General features: G+C 40.9%; 1 protein-coding gene across 1 annotated transcript in view; it reads right to left on the bottom strand.

Moving 5' to 3' along the window:
* Positions 1 to 24,115, bottom strand: part of EEFSEC (eukaryotic elongation factor, selenocysteine-tRNA specific) — a 439,817-nt gene that overhangs the window by 195,984 nt on the left and 219,718 nt on the right. The window lies entirely within an intron of this gene.

Below are 24,115 nucleotides of genomic sequence, written 5' to 3'. Positions count from 1 at the left end.
TATCTGAATCATGAAAGAAAAAGTGTGGGTTTTGTGTCCCTTTAACAAAGCAGGGTTTGAATGTTAATAAAACTGATTAACACCTTGTCTGCTGGAAATGTTTTTCAATGGTCAATCTGCACCCACCGCTTTCCTTATCTGGAGGTTGCCGATCCAGACTTGAGTCTAAAGACAACAGGGCTTGCCACTGTCATTCTGTTAACAAAATATCCATTGTGTTGGCTTCAGCAGATAAGATAACAGACTGCAAATTAGGGACAGAAATGAGCCAGTGTTAGGCTTGTAAAGCCGTAGTGAGCCGTAGGGTTAAAATAAGTATTGAAAGTATATTGCACAGCTGTTTTATTAAACATAATATTACAATTTTAAGTGTTTAATGTCCCTTTAAACACCAGTCTCTTGCTCAAAGCTACAGTGAGATGTTTTAAGGCTGTGATAACTATGTTTATTTTTGTGCCATAAGATTTTATAACAGAATAAATACTTTATAAAAATATAGGAGAGAAGAAGACAGTAGCATTTTGTAAGAGACACCTTAAAGGGATATTCCGAGCTGCAAACATGCGCAAATATTTTTTTTTTACTGATCCTAGCTTCCTATGCGTTTAACTCTCACAAAGAAGTTAAACACATAGGTAAAGTCGGATATGGAAGTAACAAGTATTGCCAGTTCCAAGCAGGACATAGCTGGTGAGCCAATCAGAAGTGGCAGTTGCACACAGTCAGCGCCTATTGGCAGATTCCTGCTCGGCAGCTGAAATTCTTGTAGCTCCCGAGTGGGATTTTGTTTCTATGTCTAAACCCTTTGAGATGGTTAAGCACATAGTAATCTAGGATCAGAAATAATGACATGTGCTAATGAATAAGAGTTTGTAATGTTTACTTTGAAATGTCCCTTTAATAAAACATGAATAATGCTTTTACATTCAGAGTAGCGTTGATTTAAGGATTTGTCAAATGCTTCTAATATAAAGTTAGAGTGCCAGCGTGTGTACTAGAGCCTTAGTGACAATGAGTGTATGGAGGACACTATGTAACTTTAAACGATAAGATGCCGCAGCCATCCTTGTCTCATGCCAGGAACCTGAACTGAGGTCTGGGCATCTTGGCAAAGTCGGACTTGGAAATAAATCCTCACCCTCCCTCTATGGCAGAGTCTGTGAATGATTTATGTTATGTACCAGTCGCGGGAGGGTAACACGAAGGAACGCACTTCCACCGCCTGCGCTAGGGTTACAGGAGATATGTGACAGGTAAGTTGCATAAACACTGAGGGCCGGTGCCAGCTGCTACAGAGTCTCCAAACGTCACAGTAAGGACTTGATGTCCTTTCAAAGCCGTCTCACAGACAGGGTGGCAACTCGTTCAGAGGAGAAGCTTCTTACAAGTGAAGTTTGATATCAAGTCAACACTCTAGGGAGCAACACTGACAAACCACGATCAATACGGGAGACTGGTTTAAGTGGCTCTTTTTACAGAACGTCTGTGTGCCCGCTCCTAAGACATTACTGAAGTAATTAATTTAAATTGCCTGCTTGACACATTATCATGTTGCCTGTAGCCAGTGGGAATTCATGGAATATCTATTTATTGTATTATGCACAACAAAGTTAAATGGTTCAATATAAACACTTGCTTGATAAATGAGCGCAAATAAAAAGTGAGCTAGGAACTCTGTAAGCGTTGTGTGTCTGGCAACTGCAATATGACTGTTCCATTGTTTGAAACTTAGCACCAATTCCATGAAAGCTTACCAAGGTCGGCTCCGGAGAGTACAAGTTTCTTAAACGGATATGAAACCCAAATGTTTTCGTTCATGATTCAGATAGAGCAGCAATTTTAAGCAACTTTCTAATTTACTCCTATTATTAATTTTTCTTTGTTCTCTTGACATCTTTATTTGAAAAAGCAGGAATGTAAGCTTAGGAGCCAGTCTATTTGTGGTTCAATACCCTGGGTAGCACTTGCTGATTGGTGGCTACATTTTTTTGTGTGTTTTGTGCAACTTTTTATTTTTGTGAAACAGTTAACCAGAGCTCTGAGGGCACGGTAATCATTCTAGCATAAATCGCAAGTGGTAAGCTCGACGAGCACTAACCACTGCGATAAACCCCTTATTGCTTGCATGCCAATGTTTTTGCTCCACTCGTAATCTGGCCCCCGTGTATAAGATGTAGGTAAAAGGACATCATAGTTTTGCACCTAGAGCATCAATCATGATATTCACCACACAGGGCTCACCCAACTGCCCACACAGGGCTCACCCAATTGCCCACACAGGGCTCACCCAACTGCCCACACAGGGCTCACCCCTCACCCTCACCCAGCTGCCCACACAGGGCTCACCCTCACCCAGCTTCCCACACAGGGCTCATCCTCACCCAGCTGCCCACACAGGGCTCACCCTCACCCAGCTGCCCACACAGGGCTCACCCTCACCCAACTGCCCACACAGGGCTCACCCTCACCCAACTGCCCACACAGGGCTCAGCTTCAACCAGTTGCCCACACAGGGCTCACCCTCACCCAACTGCCCACACAGGGCTCACCCTCACCCAACTGCCCACACAGGGCTCAGCTTCAACCAGTTGCCCACACAGGGCTCACCTTCACCCAGTTGCTCACACAGGGCTCCCTCACTGACCAGATTCACCCTCACCCAACTGCCCACACAGGGCTCAGCTTCACCCAGTTGCCCACACAGGGCTCGCTCACTGACCTAACAGAGCTTACCTTAACCTACTGCCCACACAGAGCTAAGGCTCACCCAGCTGCCCACACAGGGCTCCCCCTCACCCAGCTGCCCACACAGGGCTTCCCCTCAACCAACTGCCCACACAGGGCTCCCCCTCACCCAACTGCCCACACAGGGCTCGCTCGCTGACCGAACAGAGCTTACCCAAACCTACTGCCTACACAGGCCTCACCCACAGCCCATGCAGGCCTTACTCACTGCAAAATCAGGTCTCACCCTCACCAACTCTCACTCAGACCTCACCTTCAATGACTGCCCACACAGGATTGGGGTTCATGTCCCTTAAATAAAACTTTCATGATTCAGACTGAGTATGTGATTTTAAAAAAAAAAACTTCACAAATTACTTCTACTTCCAAAATCACTTTGCTCTAATTTGCTGCTACTATTTAATTTGCCTAGTTTTTTGTATCCTTTGTTGAAGAGCATATCTAGGTAGGCACAGGAACAGCAATGCATTACTGTAAGCTAGCTAGTGATTGGTGCCCGCACATATACACGCATCTTACCATTGGCTCACCCACTTTGCTCAGCTAACTCCCAGTAGTGCACTGTTGCTCCTTCAACAAAGGATACCAAGAGAATAAAGCAAATTTGATAATAGAAGTAAATTGGAAAATTGTTTAAAATTGTATGTTCTAGCTGAATCACAAAAGAAATTATATCCCTTTAATTATTATTAATCTGTAATTAGTTAAACAGTGCTTAGACTGCACGTTATACTAACAGCTGTCTAGTGCACTAATTATAGCGCATCATATTGTTACTTTATTTAATATAAGTTTCTCATATTGTATTTCTGACATTGACATGTAAAAAAGCTGATACACTGTCTGAGTATAAAGTCGCTCGCTCGTGCACAGGGTGCGACATCTGCAAACAGCAGCGGAACCATCTGACAAGCAGCATTAATGCTCTCTCACAATTCTCAAGGTCACCAAAAATGAAACCGTCAGCAAAACTAAAGAAAGGAAACAATGACATTCCTGAGGAAATTCCAGGGCACAAAATCAGGTACAGATTACTATGGGTTTTTTCCCCCCGGACCTAGATTTGCTGGATGCAGGTCAATTTCTAATCACAGGGAACCTAACTACATCAGTGCTGGGCACTTAAAAGGTTAATTTTTTTCTCACTTTATAAACACTATTTCATGTGACTGGAGAAAATTAAAACTAGTATCTTCCATATAATATAATAATACACACACACACATATATATATATATATATATATATATATATATATATATATATATATATATATATATATATATATATATAGACTGCACTCACTGGATTTGTGAAAAAAAAGAGATTTATATTTTTATATCATAGTGACTTTTCAGGATCCACAGACCCCTTCCTCAGACCAAACAACTTAGTTGACAGCTAAACCTAGGAGGTTCATATGCTAATTTCTTAGACCTCTAATCTAAATGTATTTTGACAGTTTTTCACCACTAGAGGGCGTTAGTTCATGTGTTTCATATAGATAACATTGTGCTCATGCACGTGAAATTACTGAGGAGTGAGCACTGATTGGTTAAAATGCAAGTGTGTCAAAAGATGTGAAATAAGCGGGCAGTCCGCAGAGGCTTAGATACAAGGTAATTACAGAGGTAAAACGTAAATTAATATAACAGTGTTAGTTTTGCTAAACTGGGGAATGGAATGGGTAATTAAGGGATTATCTATCTTTTTAAACAACAACAATTCTGGTGTTGACTGTCCCTTTAATGGTGTGAGAGGTCTGGTGGTTGTATAGGGATCAACAGACAAGATAAATGCTCAGCTGGGGACAGACAGAGCTCAGTATTTGGGATGGTGCCTACTCAGGGTACAGCCTCTCTAATTCCACTTGTGCCTTTCACAGAAGGGGACTCTCTTGCAGAACATCAATCTAATACCTTCTATAAGGCCAGTCCCTGAAATAACAGGCAATTCCCTTCTGAATAAAGGACAGGTACCTCAGAAGTACATTCCGACCTGTATGGGCCTTATCAGTAGAGGAGCAGCTATAATCCTCTGAAGCTAGAGAATCCATGTCCGGTTGGCCCATCACCCTTAGGGCAGAAAACCAGACAAATTAGCACTTGTTGTTCCTTGTTGGACTTCAGATATACCTGGCATAGGTTCAATAAGTATTCAGGATAGTTGCCCTGCTGGAAAATGAATCCTCTAACGCACATTTGAAAGCCACAAAGGATGGCATGGCTCTGCAGAACCGAATGGTACTGCTCTTTAGTCACAATGAACAGGCACAGTACCCCCACAACTGAATATGTCCTTCACCATATTTAACTGTAGGTTTTACACACTGTGATGTCAGCCTCTCATGCTGCCATCTCCTCGCATGAACTTAACCAAAAAGTTTTTCCAATCTTCCACTGTAAAATATCTGTATTGTTATGCCTATGCCAAATGGTTAGACTTGTTTTTCCAACAAAGTGGTTTAGAGACCACTACTCTCGCATGAAGACCCCACTGAATTTCTGATTCAGCTGGGCTTGAATTGTGCGTGCAGATGCTTTTCTATTTCTTAATGATATTAGCTTGATATACTGGTTTCCTGGTTGTACGGTCACTTTAGGTCTGCCTGGTCTTGCTTGGTATGAAATTGATTTGGTTTCAGAAAATAATCTTCAGTGTGTGTTGTGCTGTCCCAAAGAAATATTCAATTCAGCTGCAATTTGGTGCTGGGAAAGTTTTCAGCACTCGTAAGAACAACTTGCTCCAAAACTGCTGTTAATAAGCTTCTTTGAAAGGCCTAACAAGAGCACTTGCACATGTAGAAGCACTGGCAGAACCATACTAATAGAATATCAGGTGTTAAACATTAAAAGACAGACACAACTTGTGTGCTATGGTGTTGTCCTTTGAAAGAAATATAAAGTGTCATCATAACAGTTTTAAAAATTCCCACACAAATTCTGTATGAAGAGGATATTCATTTAAATGGAAATATCACATGAAAAATTTAACAAAGAGCTAAAAAATTGATTTGTCTCATTGTTAATGTATTCTTGTTACAGACATAAGGAACAGATAAAACAATCAAAATGGTTTCTTTTAATACGCATTTTAGTCCAATTAAAAATGTTCTACCTTATTCTGGAATCCCTGACTCTTAGTTTAATACATTATTACTGAGTAGCTTCAGAAACAGATTTATTACTTAAGCAGATGGTCCCTTTCATGAAGTGTCCGAATGAGTAGAAACAGTCGACTGTGGTGAGGTCTGAGGCCACGTTTCCTTTTCACCAATGCAAGTAGGTGACTTAAAAAAAAACTTTATTTGTTACTGCCCAAAATTTCGAGACAGCAGTGAAAACCTTCCTTATAAATGTGTGGCTTTTCTGCCGTCGGTAAGACATTCGCTAGTAGTTCCACAAACACAGTGAGAAATGACAATAACATTGCGGTTTGTCATTTTATCATTGCCGTCACATTTGCATTTTACATCTGGTAAAGATTTTATTTTGTTTAACTGTCAGGAGGAAGAAATTGCAGTGTATACAGTTGTTTCTAGTTCATTTTTCAGTTTTGTTATTGTTTGGGCGTATGATGTTTGTATGTGCACACATAAGCTGACAAATTACTGATAAGACGAAAGTCAGAATTTTGCCACTATTTACAAAGATAAGCGCTGTGCCCTAAAAATGCCATCTGGGTTTGTGTAGGTTAACCGTGGGTTTGTGTGTATAAACTGTTTGAAAGCGAAGTCTATAAATATAATTTTGTTTGCTTTTTGTCACGTATAACAGGGAAAGCAGCAACATATCTTAAATAAGAATCAGCTTGGGAGGATTCGCAGGCCAGGAAGGTAATTCTTACAATCTCACAAATGAAATAGAGACATGTTAGATCAGTGGTGCATGAATATTTACCCAGGGCTGGCTTTACTGCACTCGACCTGGGTTCAATTTTGCAAATTAAAACGAGCGCCGTGTGGATCGAGAGATTAAAGCACAGGCTGCCTCCTTGCTGGTTGTGGTATTAAGTGATCTCCGTTCCCGTATGTTGGGCTATTTCGGTTTTGTTATTGGATGCGGTCAAAAGAAACTTAAAAGCACAGACTAGAAGTCACTGGGAGGTCACAACCTTCCACCTTGATTTTTCATTAGGAACACACAATGTTCTGAGCTATAAACTTTTTTTTTTCCATTTAGGTTAAAATATACAGGAAGAAAAATGTATATCAAACTTATGAGTCATCAAGAATACTAGAAAAGCCAGACAAGGCTGTTTAAAACGGAAAGATGTAGTATATTCCAAAATGCAAGGAGTAAAATTAATCGAGCTGTGGCCACTGAAATTGGTCAGTCTCATCAAAATACAGGGATCATCAAATCACAAACTTGCTTACAATTCTACACTAAGAGCCAGTTTGGATTTAGCAGAACAAAACTGATTTTTTTCTACTTACATAAAAGATAAATAAATGGAATAAATACATTACAAAAATAAATATTCTGTTAATGAAGCAGATTAGGTAAAGGGGAATAAATATATTATTTGATAAACCAATCAATACCTCGCAAAAGAATATTAAAAAGAGAGTTTTATATTTTAAAAAAAATCATGTTGTACACAAGCTCACTATATAATCATGTATTTGCCATGAAACACGTTTAGGTAAAATTATTTTTGAAACTAAGAGGAAGTTTACAACTGGTACTGTGGGACAGAATTTCACTGCCTGATAAAGAAAATCCCCTCTAATCTATTGGTGAAACCATTTTAAAAACTAGTGTTTTTTTCCATAAAGTAGCATTTTCTAAAGGAAAAACCATGACACACACACACACATATATATACATACATATATATACATATATATATATAGATATATATATATATATATTATTTTTTATTAAATGTTCTCTTTTAAATTAAACAAAGTAAAAAAAGAACTCTATATACACAGACACACAAACGGCCTCAATTTTACATAAATTGTAGCATAAAGAACTATTCTATATTTTCTTACAATTTATTCCCTCATTAAATGGACATTAAACACTTTGAGATTATAATATAACATGTTTAATGATTTGTAGTAAAAACAAAACCACTTTCATTACTTTTTTGGTCCTGTAATTTAGTTTAAATTGTGGGCTTTCCAATTGCGTTAATAGTGAAAGTGGGGATTCCAGATGTAACTCTGTCATATTTCACACATTAGTTGCTCACTACAGTGATTGGCCTTAGATCCCCCTATAATAATAAAGTTCAAATCTACTATAAATTTATCATTCAAAAATCAGCAAACACAGTCCAGACTGAGCAGCACTTTACTTTGGGTCAACAAAAAAATGATTTAAATGCAGCGGTTGTATAAAATAGAGCATTAATGGGACAGTGTACTCAGGCAAGCAGCAGATAAGAATTAATTGTATTGATACAGGAAAACCCTTTAATTAGGTCTAAGCTCTCTCTCACTCTACTTCCTGGGAGTGTGATTCCTTCTGATGCCTCTTGTTTACATAACTTGTCTATAGTCATTATGGCAGTATTGAAATTTTCAGTATAGGTGGCGGATTCTCTGGCAAAACAGTTATGTCAAACAATAAAATAAATGTAAAAGAGATAATTGTAAACAATGCAATATAATACGATGTAAAAATGTGATCATTAAAGGTGGGAACATTTGGCAGTACACTGTCCCTTTAAGTAGAGGAAGGAAGTAGAAAGATAGTTTTCTGGGTGAAAATAAATCAAATAAAACTTAACACTCTTTACTGCTTCAGATGTAAATATGGGGCCACCAAGAAAGCCTGAATTCATATGATAGTCTCATACATATCCCAATATTTCTTGTACACCCTGAAAATATTTGTCATCACCACCTCTACTGGAACCAACCAGATGTGCTTCTGCTAATTACCCCTGACATGCTGCCCCCCAACCAGAGATGCTTGTGCTAATTACCCCTGACCTGCTGCCCCCCAACCAGAGGTGCTTCTGCCAATTACCCCTGACCTGCTGCCCTCCAACCAGAGGTGCTTCTGCTAATTACCCCTGACCTGCTGCCCCCCCTAACCAGAGGTGCTTCTGCTAATTACCCCTGACCTGCTGCCCCCCCCTAACCAGAGGTGCTTCTGCTAATTACCCCTGACCTGCTGCCCCCCCCAACCAGAGGTGCTTCTGCTAATTACCCCTGACCTGCTGCCCCCCCCTAACCAGAGGTGCTTCTGCTAATTACCCCTGACCTGCTGCCCCCCCCAACCAGAGGTGCTTCTGCTAATTACCCCTGACCTGCTGCCCCCCCCAACCAGAGGTGCTTCTGCTAATTATCCCTGACCTGCTGCCCCCCAACCAAAGGTGCTTCTGCTAATTACCCCTGACCTGCTGCCCCCCCCTAACCAGAGGTGCTTCTGCTAATTACCCCTGACCTGCTGCCCCCCCCAACCAGAAGTGCTTCTGCTAATTACCCCTGACCTGCTGCTGCCCCCCTAACCAGAGGTGCTTCTGCTAATTATCCCTGACCTGCTGCCCCCCAACCAAAGGTGCTTCTGCTAATTATCCCTGACCTGCTGCCCCCCAACCAAAGGTGCTTCTGCTAATTACCCCTGACCTGCTGCCCCCCCCTAACCAGAGGTGCTTCTGCTAATTACCCCTGACCTGCTGCCCCCCAACCAGAGGTGCTTCTGCTAATTACCCCTGACCTGCTGCCCCCCCTAACCAGAGGTGCTTCTGCTAATTACCCCTGACCTGCTGACCCCCCAACCAGAGGTGCTTCTGCTAATTACCCCTGACCTGCTGCCCCCCCCTAACCAGAGGTGCTTCTGCTAATTATCCCTGACCTGCTGCCCCCCAACCAAAGGTGCTTCTGCTAATTACCCCTGACCTGCTGCCCCCCAACCAGAGGTGCTTCTACCAATTACCCCTGACTTGCTGCCTCCCAACCAGAGGTGCTTCTACCAATTACCCCTGACCTGCTGCCTCCCAACCAGAGGTGTTTCTGCTAATTACCCCTGCCATGCTGCCCCCCCCAACCAGAGGTGCTTCTGCTAATTACCCCTGACCTGCTGCCGCCCCAACCAGAGATGCTTCTGCTAATTACCCCTGACCTGCTGCCCCCCAACCAGAGGTGCTTCTGCTAATTACCCCTGACCTGCTGCCCCCCAACCAGAGGTGCTTCTGCTAATTGCCCCTGACCTGCTGCCCCCCAACCAGAGGTGCTTCTGCTAATTACCCCTGACCTGCTGCCCCCCCCAACCAGAGGTGCTTCTGCTAATTACCCCTGATCTGCTGCACCCCAACCAGAGATCATGACCTCTTGGTATTGCTCTTTTTGTAAAAAAAAAAAATACAGAAAACGCTTCTCCTGTCTGCTCACCATATATTGTCCTCATAAAAACCAACATTTTTATGATTCAGACAGAGGATACAATTTTGGACAAATTTTCCAATTTATTTCTATTACAAAATGTATTTCATTCTCTTAGCATTCTTTGTTGCAGAGCTGCCATCTGTTGCTCAAAAGTATATAACATTGCTAAAATCATTCTTACAAAACTGGTGCCATATAGTGTTTCAGACACATGCACCCTACCTAAGTATTAGTATTCTCTTCAACGCAGGATACCAAGAGAATGAAAAATATGGGAGTTCATATCCCTTTAATTTCATGTCTTCCTAATACAAGGGAATGATGATGTTGCAGAGACAGTATATAATCTGTGCCAGCAGAGAGCTGAATACACATCATTACACAGAGGCAGTAAATCAGATTGCAGCGAGCTGCGCGTGTGTGTGTGTGGGGGGGGGGGGGGGGTGGAGCGCACTCTCCACGACGTCTCTGCATTTTTCTTACTGTTTTTTTTCCCCAAAGATCCCAGATGTGCTGCAAATGATCAAAAAGAGGCCAAGGGCCCAAAATTAGACAGCGAGTAAGCGGAGGCTTTTGTTCTTGGGCACTGTAGCTGAACTAATTATTACTGTATGCTGGCTAATGAAATTGTGTTGTCGCAGAATTAAAGGGAAAAAAAGCGGATGAGTTACACGTCTTATAGCAAAAGGTCTACTCGGGGGTTGTAAATTTGACTTAAATATTGGGAAAGATGAAACGAAGCAAAATGTGACACTGCCAAAGTCATACGTGAGCGAGCTTCTCCCAATGGCCACACGCATACACATAGACATAAGGCTTCAGGGCCCACAATACAATTTGGCAGCTTTTTAAAGGGAGGTGAAAGTGAAAATTAAACTTGCAATTTTCACAGACTTTCCAATTTACTTCTATTATCAAATTTGCTTTGTTCTCTTGGTATCCTTTGTTGAATATGACATGTAGGAAGTGAGCTAACGAGTTAGCAAGTGATAGGTGGCTACACACATATACCACTTGTCATTGGCTCACCAGATATGCTCATCTCCCTGTAGTGCATTGTTGCTCTAGCGCTGTATTTAATCCTTTTGCGAGTTAAACACATAACTTAATGCAATCAGCAGGGCAACAATAAAATACTCTAACATATTACACCACTTTCTTTTTGCACTTTATGTCCATTCAAGGCAAGAGAATCACGTAATATATAAAAGGGCAAATGCTCCTGCAACTTACACTGATGAAGCAGCGATCTAAACCCTCAAAGCTGGCAGATGAATAACTCTGGACTCATTCAGTTGATTTACAAGTGATTTATTGCGTGAGAGCAGGGGGCATCATTATATGGGGAACAAATGCGCCCTATAATCTGCCATAAAATGCAGACAGTTCACAACATGTGCAAATCTAGCCCAGAGTTTATTAAAGGGCCGGTAAATACAGTAGATTTGTATAATCAGCGCTACGGAATTTGGCGGCGCTATACAAATAAATGATAATAATAATAATATAATCAGCAAATGCACAATAAAAAGACAATGCAGTAGCACTTAGTCTGATCTTCAAATGATTAGCAGATTTGTTTTCTGACAAAATTCCAAAGTTATGTCTATTTCCACTCCTCCTGTATCATGTGACAGCCATCAGCCAATCACAAATGCATATACGTATATTCTGTGTATTCTTGCCCATGATCAGTAGGAGCTGGTGACTCAAAAAGTGTAAATATAAAAAGACTGAGCACATTAATGGTTAATGGAAGTAAATTGGAAAGATGTTTAAAATTTCTGCTCTATCTGAATCATGAAAGGTTTAATTTTGACTTGAGCGTCCCTTTAAATGAAAAGAAGAATTCATGACGAGTAATGTGGTTCTTTAAGGGCTGGCAGTCCTGGTGTCCATTTGTGCGTCCAGGTTTGAAGCTTAGTCAGACCTGGGCATGCAAATGTCTGAGTTTTGTAAATGTGGTGTAAATATGCGTTGCTTATCAGTACTGTACTAGTTCTGTTATTCTTACTGAGTGACAGCTCCTACATGATGCTTAGCTGTGGCGTCAGAGTGTGTGCATGCATTTGTGTTTATCAGTGTCTTTGTGTGTGTGTGTGTGTGTGTGTGTGCGTGCGCGTGTGTGTGTATGAGAGAGAATGTGTGTGCGAGCGTGAGTGTTGTGTGTGTGAGAGAGTATGTGTGTGCAAGCGTGAGTGTTGTGTGTGAGAGAGTATGTGTGTGTGAGCGTGAGTGTTGTGTGTGTGTGTGTCATTGTGTGTGTGAGAGAGTATGTGTGTGCGAGCGTGAGTGTTGTGTGTGTGTGTGTCATTGTGTGTGTGAGAGAGTATGTGTGTGCGAGCGTGAGTGTTGTGTTTGTGTATGTGCGAAAGGAGTATCTTTGTGTGTGTGTGAGAGAGAGTATGTGTGTGTGAGAGAGTGTGAGTGTCATTGTGTGTGTGTGAGAAAGTATGTGTGTGTGAGAGTGTGTGACTGTCAATGTGTGTGTGTGAGAAAGAATGTGTGTGTGAGAAAGAATGTGTGTGTGAGAGAGTGTGAGCGTCATTGTGTGTGTGAGAGTGTGTGTGAGTGAGTGTCATTGTGTATGAGAGAGTGTGTGTGAGAGTATGTGTGTGAGAGAGTGTGAGAGAGTGTGAGTCATTGTGTGCATGAGAGAGTGTGTGTGTGTGAGAGAGTGTGTGTGTGAGAGAGAGTATGTGTGTGTGTATGTGAGAGAGTGTGAGTGTCATTGTGTGTGTGAGAGAGTATGTGTGTGAGAGTGTGAGTGTCATTGTGTGCGTGAGAGGGTATGTGTGTGCGTGTATGTGAGATAGTATGTGTGTGTGTATATGAGAGAGTGTGCGTGTGAGAGTATGTGTGTGAGAGAGTGTGAGTGTCATTGTGTGCCTGAGAGAGTGTGAGTGTCATTGTGTGCCTGAGAGAGTGTGAGTGTCATTGTGTGCCTGAGAGTGTGTGTGTGTGTGTGTGAGCGTCATTGTGTGTGTGAGAGAGTGTGTGAGTGAATGTCATTGTGTATGAGAGTGTGTGTGAGAGTATGTGTGTGAGACAGTGTGAGAGAGTGCGAGTGTGTGTGAGAGAGTATATGTGTGTATGTGAGAGAGTGTGAGTGTCATTGTGTGTGTGAGAGAGTATGTGTGTGAGAGTGTGAGTGTCATAGTGTGCGTGAGAGAGTATGTGTGTGCGTGTATGTGAGAGAGTGTGTGTGTGTATGTGTATGCGAGTGTGTGAGTGTTATTGTGTGTGTGAGAGAGTATGTGTGTGTATGTGAGAGAGTGTGAGTATCATTGTGTGTGTATGTGAGAGTGTGTGTGTGTGTATGTGAGAGAGTGTGTGTGTGTGTATGTGAGGGAATGTGAGTGAGAGAGTGAGTGTCATTGTGTGCGTGAGAGAGTATGTGTGTGCGTGTATGTGAGAGAGTATGTGTGTGTGTGTGTATGTGAGAGAGTGTGTCTATGTGAGAGAGAGAGTGTGTGTGTGTGTGTGTGTGAGAGAGTGAGTGTCATTGTGTGTGTGAGAGAGTGTGAGTGTCATTGTGTGCGTGAGTGTGTGTGTGAGTGTTATTGCATGTGTGAGAGTATGTGTGTGTATGTGAAAGAGTGTGAGTGTCATTGTGTGTATGAGAGAGCATGTGTGTGAGTGTCATTGTGTGCTTGAGAGAGTGTGTGTGTGTGTGTGTGTGAGAGTGTGTGAGTGTTATTGCGTGTGTGAGAGAGTATGTGTGTGTATGTGAGAGAGTGTGTGTGTGTGTGTATATGAGAAAGTGTATGTGTGTGTATATGAGAGAGTGTGAGTGTCATTGTGTGTATGAGAGAGTATGTGTGTGAGAGAGTGTGAGTGTCATTGTGTGCGTGAGTGTGTGTGTGTGAGAGAGAGTGTTATTGCATGTGTGAGATAGTATGTGTGTATGTGAGAGAGTGTGAGTGTCATTGTGTGTGTAAGAGAGTATGTGTGTGAGACAGTGTGAGTGTATGTGTGTGTGTGTGTGTGAGAGTGCGAGTGTGAGAGAGTGTGAGTGTGAGAGAGTGTGAGTGTCATTGTGTGCATGAGGGAGCATGTGTGTGTATGTAAGAGTATGTGTGTGTGAGAGAAATAGAGTGTGAATATCTGTGCGTGAGTTTGTGTTTATTTGCTATTATATTTGCTATCACATCTGGTGAGCAAGGGCTGGGAGGAGCCCGAAACGCGTAGAGCTTGCTACAAGTTTTCTTTTATCTTGTGTTTTAAATGTTTGAATACATTTTTGGAGTTTTACAAAATACCAGCATTTGGAGAGGCTTGATTTTTGAGTGCTTCTTTTCATGTTTGAATTTACCGTTGTGCCGGAGGCGGTCTCCTTGCACCTATCACATGACCATTCCATCTGAACTTGTAGAAGAATGCTACAGGCAGGAGCCTGAGTCTGAGCGCTGAAGGTTTGAAAATTCTTAAACACCTAGAGTTGGTGCCTAAACTGAGCAAAAATTACATACACTAGCAATTTAGATTTTTCCACTAAAATGTCCCTTTAAACATTTAGGGCTAGATTATGAGTGGAGTGCTAATGTAACGTGCCTGTTTACAGGCGTAGTTAAATAACTAGCCATTACAAGTGTCTGGTTATTGCTACCGCAAGCTTGCGGTAGCAATTAGCGCTCCGAAAATTAACCAGAGGTCAGACCTCTGGTTAATTTTAAAAATGTCTCCGATTTGCCCCCAAAATAAAGTGAAGTGTTGGTGTGCGGTCTATGGGTGACTGTGTTAACTATAAATATATATGTATATGCTTATATACATATACATTTAAAATTTGCTGTGGTAGGTTCTCTGCCGTGTCTCACGGCATGAGAACGAAGCACCCATTGGAGCCTATGGAAGCGCAATCTCGTGAGCACAAAGCTTATGTGCAATTCGAACGCAAGGTCGCATTCGGATTGTGCTTCATCTATAAATTTTGCGCTCCACTCGTAAACTGGCCCTTTATGGGAATTGCATTTTGACTTTAGTCTTCCTTTAAAGCAAGAAGTGACACTGCAAAATCATGCGGATAATCACTTCCATACACCCTCAATAAAAACGTCATGTCACCTTGTTGTCTTCTGTGCAGAGAGAGTTTATTGCGTGACATGCAGTGACCTTGCACTTAACACCTTATTAAGAGTGGGGGGTCTTCTGCTGATCACAACACAAGGGATTAACCTGATTAAAGAGACACATTGCAGAGTGGGGGTCTTGGCTGCACTTCAGTGTCCTGTAAAAGCCCCTATAACTGTTCTGTTGCAGGCAAACCAAGCTTTTATTGACTTGCTACAGTGAAACAAAACTGCTCCAAAGTGCTGCTGCCGAGTGGGTGATTTTGTACAAATAAACAGAAAATGCCACCGTCCCTGCCCGCAGTATTGGCAAAATCGCTATAACAAGAAGACCTGATATTGTAATTCTAGCCCACGGGGAGCGGTATAGGTTTGCTATCTGCACAACAGTATGTGTTAGTTTTTGCCACCAGTGCACACATTGTGACAGCTGCCTGAGTGTGGCTCCCTGATAGCAAGTCGTACTTAGCAGTAATAGATGTTTAAGAGTATATAAAACAGTGCTCTTTTAATTAAAAGTTAAATCAAAGTAAACATAAAAAGAAACAGATCTTGTTAAAACAGTAAACAATTTACTTGTTTTCTTGTAAAATGAGCACTGAGATAAGGGAGCTACTGCTATAAAACCTGGGTTCTATGGTCATATGATTTTTGCAGCAAAAGTCCTCTAATGAGCATGGGCGATGGTTTATATTAAAAGGACAGTCTAGTCAAAAATAAAAGTTTCATGATTCAGATAGGGCATGTTATTTTAAACAACTTTCCAATTTACTTTTATCATCAATTTTGCTTTGTTCTCTTGGTATTCTTAGTTGAAAGCTAAACCTAGGTAGGCATGTATGCTAATTTCTTAGCCCTTGAAGGCTGCATCTTAGCTGAATGCATTTGACAGTTTTAAACAACTAGAGGGCATTAGTTTATGTGTGTCATATAGATAACATTGTGCTCACGCCTATGGAGTTGCCTAGTCTGCCAAAAGTCTGTCAAAAGAATTGAGATAAGGGGGCAGTTTGCAGAGGCTTAGATACAAGGTAATCACAGAGATAAAAAGTACATTAATATAACCGTGCTGGTTATTCAAAACTGGGGACTGGGTAATAAAGGGATTGTTTATCTTTTTAAACAATAAAAATGCTGGTGTAGACTGTCCCTTAAGTATAAACTAGTTATGTTTTATTACAACAATGAAACCGACTGTTTTAAATCCCATTAATGTCAGTAAACTGAGCGACTCAGCTTAACCCTCACACTGCAGGTTTGGACCTGCCTTCTCAGTCAGGTGACTGTTCCTGCAATGGAATTGCTCAACAACTTAACCACTTTAGCCCCAATTGTTTCCTCTTAACTACTTTTTGAGGACTCATCTTTTTGACAGGACCTTAAACAAGTTGCGCTCATCTTGCCTTGTATTTCTCTATAATGGGTTGTCTATAGGTAAGCACCCGAGCACAACCCAACAAGTGGTCCCCTCACCCAATACCTACACTGTAAGCTTCCAATACTAAAGCCCATGAGTTCCCTGTATCTAAATAGTCCATTGCTTTCTCAGTATCCTTACTGTACCCACTTACAGGGCCTTAAAGAGACAGTCTAGTCCAAAATAAACGTTCATGATTCAGATAGGGCATGTAATTTTAAACAGTTTTCATATTTACTTGTATCACCAATTTTGCTTTGTTCTCTTGGTATTCTTAGTTGAAAGCTTAACCTAGGAGGTTCATATGCTAATTTCTTAGACATTGAAGGCCACCTCTTTTCAGAATGCATTTTAACAGTTTTTCACCACTAGAGGGTGTTAGTTCATGTTTTTCATATAGATAACACTGTGCTCATGCACGTGAAGTTATCTGGAAGCCAGCACTGATTGGCTAAACTGCAAGTCTGTGAAAAGAACTGAAATAAGGGGACAGTTTGCAGAGGCTTAGACACAAGATAATCACAGAGGTAAAACGTATATAAATATAACTGTTTTGGTTATGCAAAACTGGGGAATGGGTAATAAAGGGATTATCTATCTTTTAAAACAATAACAATTATGGTGTAGACTGTCCCTTTAAACTCAAAAAAAGTAATTCCCATAAGATTTATTTGCAAAATGCAATGAACTTTTACTATTTGGTTTGCATACTTTTCATGTAAGTTACCTCTGAAATGAGGCTGAACTGTACATGGTAGAGTTTGGAAACTGACCCTGCAACATGCTATAAAGTGATTTGTTTGACCAGCACATAAGCTTATTTTCATCTGTCTCTAAGTGGTCACAGCAGTGATGAGATAAACATGCTAACAAAATGACAGTTCCAGCCTTACAAGACATTTACATGTGTGCAGATCTGTTACAATGCAGTATATACCATACACATAAAAACTGCAGTAATATTTCTATAAAAACATTGTGCTAAATGTTTTTCTCTCATACATCTACAAGTCTAAAAGATACCATTTCAAAATGTATTGCAGGGATTTGTTTTCAGAAAAATGGCTTCTCCTCTGCTAAATAAACCAATTCTATGGGTTTTCCTGGTCAGTCAATGAGGCCCAGAACTAATATGTATGCATTCTCTGTTATTTTCCCTTTAAATTTAAACACAATAATTGTAACTATCTTATGCTAAAAAAGTCACACTACCGCAAAACAATAACAACACCATAAACAAAAAGTACAAATAATAAAAGTGCAAACCTGCAAAAATGTGAATAAATATTCTGTTTCCAACACCTGGTAAAGAATGAAATAAACCACTTTTAACAAATGGGTGTCTATTCTGTGTCATTTAAATCTTTGTCTTTAAACCTCCAATTCCTCAAAGAGATAAAGAACACAACATCTTGTACTATTGTTTTCTACTCTAGCACTGCAAATAGTTCTACGTATTAGGCTTAAAGGGACAGGAAACACAAACATTTTCTTTCATGATTTGGATAGAACATACAATTTAAAACCACCTTCCAACTTTTTTCCGATTATTACATTTGTTTCATTCTCTTCTTATCCTTTGCTGAAGGAACAGCATTGCACTACTGGCAGCTAGCTGAACACATCTAGCCAATCACAAGAGACAAATGTGTGCAGGCACCAATCAGCAGCTAAATCCCACTAGTGTAGGATATGTGTATTCTTTTTCAACAAGGGATACCAAGAAAACAAAGCACATTTGAAAATATAAGTGAATTTTAAAAAAAAGTGTCTTAAAATTACATGCTGTACCTGAAACATGCAAGATTAATTTTGAATTTCCTATCCCTTTAATAAGAATTTCACCAGAGAGCTGCAACTTGCTTCAAAAGTGATTTATTCAACATAAACAATGACAATCTTAAAAGTTAAAAACAATTCAAATCTTTTAACAGTCACTCGGGGTGAAAGTTCCACTCTAGCAGACACTTTGTAATGGGATGAAATTGTTACTTGTTTTAAGATTGTGTTGTATTGTAGCTAACATATCCCTGTGTTCTGCTGAGGACTTTGGCAAACCCCTTTTTTTTTCTTTGTGACAGAATTGCGTCTCCGACGTACGTTTTCCCTTTTGGTTGCTTTTTCCAAGGAGAGACATTTAAAGGGACAGTCAAGACCAGAATTTTTGTTGTTTTAAAAAATAGATAATCCCTTAATTACCAATTCCCCAGTTTTGCATAACCAACACAGTTACAGTAATACACATTTTACCTCTGTGATTACCTTGTATCTAAGCCTCTGCAGACTGCCCCTTATCTCAGTTATATTAATATAATTTTTACCTCTGTAATTACCCTGTATCTAAGCTTCTGCAGACTGCCCCTTATCTCAGTTATATTAATACACTTTTTACCTCTGTGATTACCTTGTATCTAAGCCTCAGCAGACTGCCCCCTTATTTCAGTTCTTTTGACAGATTTGCATTTTAGCCAATAAGAGCTGACTGCACAGTAAATTCACGTGCATGAGCTCAATGTTATCTATATGAAACACATGAACTAACTCTAGTGGTGAAAAACTGTCAAAATGCATTTAGATTAGAGGCGGCCTTCAAGGTCTAAGAAATTAGTATATGAACCTCCTAGTATTAGCTTTCAACTACGAATACCACGAGAACAAAGCAAAATTGGTGATAAAAGTAAATTGGAAAGATGTTTAAAATTACATGCGCTATTTAAATCATGAAAGTTTTTTGGGACTTGACTGTTCCTTTAAGAAAACAGTAGTACAAGAGGTTGTTTTCTTTAGTTCTTTGAGGACACCCCCTGAGGAATTTGAGGTTTAAAGACACAGATACAGACTGGTTAAGTAGTTTATTTAATCATTTACCAAATATTGGAAATAGAATATATTTATTCACATGGTTGCACTATTACTTTTATGTTTATGATAAAAATAACTAACGTTCACAGGGATAGACTAAACTTGCATGATTCAGATAGAGCATGTAGCTTTAAGATACTTTAAAGGGACACTGAACCCAATTTTTTTCCCCGTTATTCAGATAGAGCATGCAATTTTAAGCAACTTTCTAATTTACTCCTATTATCAAATTTTCTTCATTCTCTTGGTATCTTTATTTGAAATGCAAGAATGTAAGTTTAGATGCTGGCCCATTTTTGGCGAACAACCTGGGTTGTTCTTGCTGATTGGTGGATAAATTCATCCACCAATGAACAAGTGCTTTCCAGGGTCCTGAACCAAACAAATAACTTAGGTGCCTTCTTTTTCAAATAAAGATAGCAAGAGAATGAAGAAAAAATGATAATAGGAGTAAATTAGAAAGTTGCTTAAAATTGCATGCTCTAAATCACGAAAGAAAAAAAATTGGGTTCAGTGTCCCTTTAAATTCACTTCTATTTCAAATGTGCTTCGTTCTCTTAGTATCCCATCTTGAAAAAGAATATGCACATATCCTACACTAGTGGAAGCTAGCTGCTGATTGGTGCCTGCACACATTGGTCTCTTGTGATTGGCTAACTAGATGTGTTCAGCTTCCTGTCAGTAGTGCAATTCTGTTCCTTCTGCAATGGATAACAAGAGAATGAAGCAAATTTGATAATAGAAATAAAGTAGAAAGTTGTTTAAAATTGTAAGTTCTATCCAAATCATGAAAGAAAATGTTGGGGTTTCCAGTCCTTTTAGCTGCTGCATATCCATATGTGATACCCCTTGAAGAAAAAGCTTGTTAAATTCACATGGTTAAATAGGCCATTTACAATATGCACAGCACACACAAGAATACAATCAGAAGAGCAGAGCATTTCCGCCTCCTGCACTCACTAGCGTCTCCCTAGCACTGAAGAATAACACTGTATGTACATGGGCGCTGGGGCCTACCGCCCACTATCTTGGCAAAGCAACAGGAATCAAAGGTCCCCACGGGCAACATCAAATCTCTCAACTGTTTCGTATTAACCAGCACCTTTCCCCCCTGACTGGCAGTCCGTGCCGCCTCTCCAGCGGGTGGCTTACTGGGAGCACAAAACAAAGCCAGAACATTCATAAACGCTGAGCCCAGGTTCTCACGTTACTGCAGAAGCTACAGCGACAAGTCATTAGCTGAATGTGACAGAGAAGAAGTCCCATCGCCTCTCTAGAACATCTGCTTCCCATGTCATGTCTGTTAACCCTTTGGCTGCAAAAAGTGCAGCAATGGATTAGAAAGTGATAATTTGCAGACTGCAGTGAAATGGTTAATAGTGTAGTAAAGGCATGAGCCAGCTACTCAGTAAAGTACAGAGAAAGTATATACACATCCCAGTCTGATACAGAGAAAGTATATACACATCCCAGTCTGATACAGAGAAAGTATATACACATCCCAGTCTGATACAGAGAAAGTATATACACATCCCAGTCTGATACAGAGAAAGTATATACACATCCCAGTCTGATACAGAAAAAGTATATACACATCCCAGTCTGATACAGAGAAAGTATATACACATACCAGTCTGATACAGAGAAAGTATATACACATCACAGTCTGATACAGAGAAAGTATATACACATAGCAGTCTGAAAAAAAGAAAGTATATACACATACCAGTCTGATACAGAGAAAGTATATACACATACCAGTCTGACACAGAGAAAGTATATACAAATCCCAATCTGATACAGAAAAAGTGTATACACATCCCAGTCTGATAGAGAGAAAGTATATACACATCCCAGTCTGATACAGAGAAAGTATATACATATACCAGTCTAAAACAGAGAAAGTATATACACATACCAGCCTGATACAGAGAAAGTATATACACATACCAGCCTGATACAGAGAAAAGTAAATTTATGCTTACCTGATAAATTAATTTCTTCTATGGTACGACGAGTCCACGGATTCATCCTTTACTTGTGGGATATTATCCTCCTGCTAACAGGAAGTGGCAAAGAGCACCACAGCAGAGCTGTCTATATAGCTCCTCCCTTAGCTCCACCCCCAGTCATTCGACCGACGGTACAGGAAGAAAAAGGAGAAACTAAAAGGTGCAGAGGTGACTAAAGTTTAAAATAAAAAAATATAATCTGTCTTAAAATGACAGGGCGGGCCGTGGACTCGTCGTACCATAGAAGAAATGAATTTATCAGGTAAGCATAAATTTACTTTTCTTCTATAAGGTACGACGAGTCCACGGATTCATCCTTTACTTGTGGGATACAATACCAAAGCTACAGGACACGGATGAACGGGAGAGACAAGACAGATGGCTAAACAGAAGGCACCACTGCTTGAAGAACTTTTCTCCCAAAAATAGCCTCCGAAGAAGCAAAAGTATCAAATTTGTAAAATTTGGAAAAGGTATGAAGCGAAGACCAAGTCGCAGCCTTACAAATCTGTTCAACAGAAGCATCATTTTTAAAAGCCCATGTGGAAGCCACCGCTCTAGTAGAGTGAGCTGTAATTCTTTCAGGAGGCTGCTGTCCAGCAGTCTCGTATGCCAAACGGATGATGCTTTTCAGCCAAAAAGAAAGAGAGGTAGCCGTAGCTTTTTGACCTCTACAGAATAGACAACAAACAAAGAAGATGTTTGACGGAAATCTTTGGTCGCCTGCAAGTAAAACTTCAAAGCACGAACCACGTCCAAGTTGTGCAACAGACGCTCCTTCTTAGAGGAAGGATTAGGACACAGAGAAGGAACAACAATTTCCTGATTAATATTCCTATTAGTAACAACCTTAGGAAGGAATCCAGGTTTGGTACGCAAAACCACCTTATCAGCATGGAAAACAAGATAAGGTGAGTCGCATTGCAATGCAGATAGTTCAGAAACTCTTCGAGCCGAAGAGATAGCAACTAAAAACAGAACTTTCCAAGATAGAAGCTTAATATCTATGGAATGCATAGGTTCAAACGGAACCCCTTGAACAACTTTAAGAACTAAATTCAAACTCCATGGCTGAGCAACAGGTTTAAACACAGGCTTGATTCTAACTAAAGCCTGACAGAACGACTGAACGTCTGGAACATCTGCCAGACGCTTGTGCAATAAAATTGATAAAGCAGATATCTGTCCCTTTAAGGAACTAGCTGATAGCCCCTTCTCCAATCCTTATTGGAGAAAGGACAAAATCCTAGGAATCCTGATCTTACTCCATGAGTAGCCTTTGGATTCGCACCAATAAAGATATTTACGCCATATCTTATGATAAATTTTCCTAGTGACAGACTTTCGAGCCTGAATCAAGGTATCTATGACCGACTCAGAGAATCCCCGCTTGGATAAAATCAAGCGTTTAATCTCCAGGCAGTCAACCGGAGAGAAACTAGATCTGGATGCTGGAACGGACCTTGAATCAGAAGGTCCTCTCTCAGTGGCAGAGTCCATGGTGGAAGAGATGACATGTCCACCAAGTCTGCATACCAAGTCCTGGCAATCAAACGAGGAAGGAGAGGAAATGGTGGAAACACATAAGCCAGGTTGAACGACCAGGGTACTGCTAGAGCATCTATCAGTACTGCCTGAGGATCCCTTGACCTGGACCCGTAACAAGGAAGTTTGGCGTTCTGACGAGACGCCATCAGATCCAATTCTGGTGTGCCCCATTGCTGAATCAATTGTGCAAACACCTCCGGATGGAGTTCCCACTCCCCCGGATGAAAAGTCTGACGACTTAGAAAATCCGCTTCCCAGTTCTCCACTCTGCCCATCAAATTATTTTGGTAACCTCTATCATTGCTAGAGAACTCTTTGTTCCCCCCTGATGATTGATATATGCTACAGTCGTGATATTGTCCGACTGGAATCTTATGAATCTGGCCGAAGCCAGCTAAGGCCACGCCTGAAGCCCGTTGAATATCGCTCTCAGTTCTAGAATATTTATCGGGAGGAGAGCTTCCTCCTGAGTCCACAAACCCTGTGCTTTCAGGGAATTCCAGACTGCACCCCAGCCCAAAAGGCTGGCGTCCTTCGTCACTATGACCCACGCTGGCCTGCGGAAACACATTCCCTGGGACAGATGATCCTGTGACAACCACCAAAGAAGAGAGTCTCTGGTCTCTTGATCCAGATTTATCTGAGGAGCTAAATCTGCATAATCCCCATTCCACTGTTTGAGCATGCATAGTTGCAGTGGTCTGAGATGCAAGCGAGCAAAAGGAACTATGTACATTGCCGCTACCATTAGTCCGATTACCTCCATACACTGAGCCACTGACGGCCGAGGAATGGAATGAAGAGCTCTGCAGGTGGTTAAAATCTTTGATTTCCTGACCTCCGTCAGAAAAATTTTCATGTCCACCGAATCTATCAGAGTTCCCAGGAATGGAACTCTTGTGAGAGGGATAAGTGAACTCTTTTTTACGTTCACCTTCCACCCGTGAGATCTTAGAAAAGCCAACACGATGTCCGTGTGGGACTTGGCTAGTTGGTAAGTTGACGCCTGAATTAAGATATCGTCCAGATAAGGCGCCACTGCTATGGCCCGCGGTCTTAGAACCGCCAGAAGGGACCCTAGCACCTTTGTGAAAATTCTGGGAGCTGTGGC

Source organism: Bombina bombina, chromosome 7 (genome assembly GCF_027579735.1).
Source record: "Bombina bombina isolate aBomBom1 chromosome 7, aBomBom1.pri, whole genome shotgun sequence".
In the NCBI taxonomy this organism is placed as follows: Eukaryota; Metazoa; Chordata; class Amphibia; order Anura; family Bombinatoridae; genus Bombina; species Bombina bombina.
The sequence above is the reverse complement of the archived record's forward strand: the minus strand, read 5'-3'. Positions and strand labels throughout refer to the sequence as shown.